This window comes from Trichomonas vaginalis, chromosome IV (assembly GCF_026262505.1).
Source record: "Trichomonas vaginalis G3 chromosome IV, whole genome shotgun sequence".
Classification (NCBI taxonomy): Eukaryota; Parabasalia; order Trichomonadida; family Trichomonadidae; genus Trichomonas; species Trichomonas vaginalis.
The window spans coordinates 21274129-21280128 of NC_067206.1; the positions used below are offsets into that span (position 1 = coordinate 21274129).

Sequence of the window (6000 nt, forward strand, 5' to 3'; positions counted from 1 at the left end):
ACATAGAAGATTTTTGGAAGATGATTGATCTCTACATGATATTATATCATATTTCTACATTGAGTCCTTAACAATATTAAATTGCAGGGTTTTCAAATCAAAAAACTAACTTTCGCTCTTTCAGGTCAAATCAGCAAGGCTCTTCTATATAGGTGTTGGATATATTATCAAACTGAAATGAAACTTTCCAGAGATGTCCATAAAATTATTTTGCAAAACATCCCTCTCAAAAAGTGGGAACGTTTTTGCAATTTTTCTTTATTTTTTGTACCATTATCGGTCCATAGAGCGAAATGGGGACCAGGTATTGTGCTTAATGCACGTTTGAGTACATTTGTTGTATACTCTGCAGTTTTCTGAGAAAAAGATTATGAGTGATCTCGTTTTTTCTTAAAGTCATTTTTTTCTTATCAAAAAAAATTAAAATTACGTAAAACTATGACAAAATTACGTAATTCACAATTTTAATGCTGAAAAATAGGAATATAAGCTTATAATACTACAGGTAGATTGAGCATCGATGCGCGCTAATGCCAACATGATTAATTTGAGTCGGTTTTATATATTATTGGAAATTAATCACAAATTGTCCATGAATATAAGTTATATTCTTCGATATTATGAGTTAATGAAGGCTACAATATTTGTAATCATGATTGGCTAGTTAAAATCTATTAGAATAAAAGAAATTGTAATTTAATAATATTGAATTGACATTTTAAATAATTTGAGGTCTAATCCATTATGAGTATGGTTATTACAGGTCACTTATTATTCTTTGATATACAAAGAGTTAAAACGATTTGGTAATGAGATATTGTAGAAAATAAAAATAACTGTAATCTATTGAAACTGATAAAAAAAATTAAATCCATTTATTTTTTATTCATATGTTATTATTGATGAGAATTAGATTCATTTAAAATTGAATACATATTTTTGAGAGAGTCAAAAATTTCAGGATCGATTTCATCTTCGCATTCATCCAAATATATTCTAAGCTCGGAATTTTCAAATGCATTCAAAATATTGGCAAAGTTTTCTTTACAAGAAGAGTTAAATAAAATTTCTTGTAAACAATTAATAATAAATTTTGGGTTAAATTCAACAAAATCCGAAAGAATTTCAAACACCTTTTCAAATTTGTCATTAAATATCGAAAGGGATATTGAATCTTTTATGATAATAGCGATGAGGATATTTATCAAAATTTCCTTATTTTTGAAGAGTGCGGGATAAATTTGTCAAGTGTCACTTTTCAATAACCTTAAATTACGCTGTTCTAATTTTTTAAAAAATAACCTTAAATTATATTTGAAGAAATTATGTCTATGATATATGTTTTATTCTAGAATCTTGGAGTTTTCATGCACTACACAAGAGCTCCAAGGTTCCAAGAGTGAATGCTCAATAGCAATTATAGAGATGTACCTTTTCAAAATGACTTTTACTGATTAAATTTAATCAATAGAAGACATTTTGAAAAGGTACCTCTACAATTAGATATACAAGAGATTCAAAGCTTCATTTCAGATAGATTTGAAACTTTGAAACTCTTGGTAGATTTTGAGTGAATGCTGACAATCATCTTTGAGAAGGTTTTCTTAAAGAAAACCTTCTCAAAGAGGTTTCTCAGGAGCCCTGAGGCTCCCTTTCGTAATGATTGGGAGCCTTGGGGCTCCTGAGACGAAGAATGGCTTCGCCGAATCTTTGATCAGCAGAGGCCAAATGAAAAGGCCTCTACTGATGGATTCTCAGGAGCCCTGAGGCTCCCTTTCGTAATGATTGGGAGCCTTGGGGCTCCTGAGACGAAGAATGGCTTCGCCGAATCTTTGATCAGCAGAGGCCAAATGAAAAGGCCTCTACTGATGGATTCTCAGGAGCCCTGAGGCTCCCTTTCGTAATGATTGGGAGCCTTGGGGCTCCTGAGACGAAGAATGGCTTCGCCGAATCTTTGATCAGCAGAGGCCAAATGAAAAGGCCTCTGCTGATGGATTCTCAGGAGCCCTGAGGCTCCCTTTCGTAATGATTGGGAGCCTTGGGGCTCCTGAGACGAAGAATGGCTTCGCCGAATCTTTGATCAGCAGAGGCCAAATGAAAAGGCCTCTACTGATGGATTCTCAGGAGCCCTGAGGCTCCCTTTCGTAATGATTGGGAGCCTTGGGGCTCCTGAGACGAAGAATGGCTTCGCCGAATCTTTGATCAGCAGAGGCCAAATGAAAAGGCCTCTGCTGATGGATTCTCAGGAGCCCTGAGGCTCCCTTTCGTAATGATTGGGAGCCTTGGGGCTCCTGAGACGAAGAATGGCTTCGCCGAATCTTTGATCAGCAGAGGCCAAATGAAAAGGCCTCTGCTGATGGATTCTCAGGAGCCCTGAGGCTCCCTTTCGTAATGATTGGGAGCCTTGGGGCTCCTGCAGCAGAGTATCGCTCCGCTCCATTAATTTTTTTTAAAAAAAAGTGCCGTGTGGCAAATTTGTCCTGTTCCCTCTCCTAACACATAACTCCACAACTACCCAAGTACTATATTGCCACTCCTTCCCGCATTGCATTTGAGAAACATTAAAAGTGGCGACAAGTGCACTTGCCATGGCATATTGTTGCGCGTATATACTACTTCTAATGAAAGAAGCAGTATATACGCGCAATTCGAGTGAGATTGCAGCAGAAAGTCGAGAAGAGAGCCCTTTCTTAAGGTTAGGACTCCCTTCTCGACTTTATTATACAATGAAATATAAATCATAGTATATTTTTGTCACTTTTCACATCGTATTACCCCGATAGAAACAAAACAAAACGACTTTCTTGATATATCAATAAATGGCACGGATAATTTATTGGATGCATTGGAAAAATATTTTAATACATATCCTATTGAGCAAAATCGATTTCAAAAAGATGAAATATTAGAATGGCCCAAGTATTTAATCATACAATTAAACTTTCGTAAGACGAAATGGTGGAAGTGAAGTGATGTTGAAACCTTGATATTTCCTCGAAATTTCTACAAAACATATATTAGACATAAAGCATATATCTTATTTTATTAAGAATGTTGAATAATAATATTATTAAATATTAAGCTTTAAAAAAGCTAATTAAATTCAAAAATGAATATATATTATTATTGGATAAATATTAATCAGAACAAATGATTTTTTTATTAATGCTATGTAATAAACAGAAATTCATCAAAAGTGACAGCTCTCAATTTTTGACATTTGTAAATTCTAAATTGAATGAGAAAAATGAAATAACACTAAGCATAATACAATATTCTAGATTTAATTATAATTAGGAAAAAGTTAGTTTTGAGAGTACTTTTCATAGGCATATAGAATGAAATCTTCTGAAAAATAATATCACATAAACTCATATTATTTTCTAATATATAACTATTTTATATAAAAATCAAATTCAATGATCTTAAAAGCGAAGGATAAACCTCAAAATTTACGAATATAATGAGTGGGAATATAATGCTTATCTATCATAAAACCATATGAAATATCAATTTTTGCTTTACGCCTAATTTTTGACGACAATTAGCAAAAAATGTTAAATGTTAACACTCAGTCCATTTGAATATGAAAAATAAAATTGACTTTGATTAAATGTTTTTATTTATCATGCAATTCTTCTTGCGACCAAAGATTTGAATAAAAGTTCAAAAAAAAGATAGCTTAAAAAATAATATACGGTAGTGTTTACTAATAGATGAATAGTATATAAATTCTATTAAAATGGATTTGATCCAAAAAAATATATAAAATTTGATCATAAATAAAATCGTTTTAAATTACTTCTTCATTTAAATTATAACAATTATTTTTGATTTTTATTTATCATCCACATTCAAATTTGAATCTTATCACAAAAGAAGGACCACTTTTATGACTACTGCCAAATCTATAAACAGAGAATGGCTATTTGAAGCTAAAAGAAGAATAGAAGAAGGTGAATATTACAAAAGTGTGGGAAAGGAAGTTGAATTGGAAAATGGTAAAATTAAATTGAATGTTGCCGAAAATACAATAAGAAGAGCATTTCAACTTCAAGAAATCGAATTACCAAAAGTTAGTCGCGGCAGAAAACCAAATCCACCAACATTTGAACAAAAACAATTAATTAATTCTTGTGTTTCACAATATAAAGGAGGAATTTCAAAAACTTATTTATTGATTAAAAGGTTTCAAAATATTGTTCAAAATCCCGATTGTGAGAAAGAAAAAGAAGAAATTGCAAAAGAATTTGAAAATATAGAAGATTTGACAAAAGATCAAATTTTTGACAATTTACAAAAAATAAAGCCTCATCAAGTGGAAAAATTTATGATGGAATCAGGTTTATCTTCAAAAAGAGATTACAAACCAGCAGATCCACCTACCAAATATCGTGCCATATCAAAGAATTTGATATGGCACTGCGATATTCATTACCTTCACGGTAATGTTTCTTTTCCATTCTTTGCCATATTGAATGATATGACACGTAAAGTTCTCAAAACTAAATTATTGAAAAACAAGTCTTCCAACTCAACAGCGAATATTTTAAGAAAACTTTTAGAGGAGTTTATCCCTTACTGCATCTGGACCGATAACGGCGGTGAAAACCGCGGTGAATTCGGCCAGGTTATGCAGGAAAACGGAATAGTTTGGAAGCACACCTTGCCGTATATGCCAAGACAGAACGGCAAGGTGGAGCGCCTGTGGCCAAGCTTAGAAAAGTTTTTGCCAGACGAGTTGGATGATATTCAACAAATCAAGGACTCAGTTCAGCAGTTCATTGAAAAATACAACAATACACCACATTTATCTCTCGATATTAATCCAAAAACGAATAGTAATTACACTCCTAACGAATTATTCGAAGTTTCAAAATTTTGGTACGAGCCAGAAATGCAAAAATGGGAGTTATATATCAAAGAGGAATGGGTTTTAGCAAAATTTGAATAATTACATCATTTTAAATGACTTCTAAACAATTTTATTTATGATCAAATTTTATATATCTTTTTGGATCAAATCCATTTTAATAGAATTTATATACTATTCATCTATTAGTAAACACTACCGTATATTATTTTTAAGCTATCTTATTTTTTGAAATTTTATTCAAATCTTTGGTCGCAAGAAGAATTGCATGATAAATAAAAACATTTAATCAAAGTCAATTTTATTTTTCATATTCAAATGGACTGAGTGTTAACATTTAACATTTTTTGCTAATTGTCGTCAAAAATTAGGCGTAAAGCAAAAATTGATATTTCATATGGTTTTATGATAGATAAGCATTATATTCCCACTCATTATATTCGTAAATTTTGAGGTTTATCCTTCGCTTTTAAGATCATTGAATTTGATTTTTATATAAAATAGTTATATATTAGAAAATAATATGAGTTTATGTGATATTATTTTTCAGAAGATTTTGTGTTCTTCTTCAAAATTTTATTTTTTATTAAAAAGAATCTTTACAAAATATACATTTACTTTAATTAATATTTAAAAACGTGCTCTATCAAAAGTTCCAAAAATTCAATATTATAGCTTTTCTGAGGTGTCACTTTTGATGAATTTCTGTTTTCAACACTAGACAAAAACAATTATATTAGATGCACATGATTAACATCTCTTGGTCTGATGATGTTTTTCAATTAAAAGATTATTATATACAGTTGAATTTACAAAATTCTTAATTCATAATTGCATGGCACAAGAGAGGTATGATCTGCTTATATGTTAATGATAGATATACCATATTATTTCCATTACTATAAATAACTTAAAGAAATATATCTTCTAAGTGTATTTTTTGTTCAATTTTGTTTGAAAAAAAAATTAAAACGCATTTCTTATCTTGTTTAGCTTTGATAAGTTGGATTAAATAATATTACTAAATACAAATCATGATAACAATTATATATCCATGCTAAATGCCTGAAGATCTGGTGAAAATATTGAGATATGCCTCACTTCCATCATTTCGTCTTACCACATAA

General features: G+C 30.9%; 7 annotated features.

Annotated features, from left to right (window-relative positions):
* The first annotated feature begins 1226 nt into the window (after positions 1-1226).
* Positions 1227-2488: a mobile genetic element.
* Positions 2455-2488: a terminal%2Cinverted (terminal inverted repeat of MuDR-4N1_TV transposon ID:TVAGG3_0140080).
* Positions 2489-3173: 685 nt separating this feature from the next.
* Positions 3174-3210: a mobile genetic element.
* Positions 3174-3210: a terminal%2Cinverted (terminal inverted repeat of Banshee-A3 transposon ID:TVAGG3_0140090).
* A 682-nt stretch (positions 3211-3892) lies between these two features.
* Positions 3893-4951: a mobile genetic element.
* A 601-nt stretch (positions 4952-5552) lies between these two features.
* Positions 5553-5590: a mobile genetic element.
* Positions 5553-5590: a terminal%2Cinverted (terminal inverted repeat of Banshee-A3 transposon ID:TVAGG3_0140110).
* Positions 5591-6000: the final 410 nt, after the last annotated feature.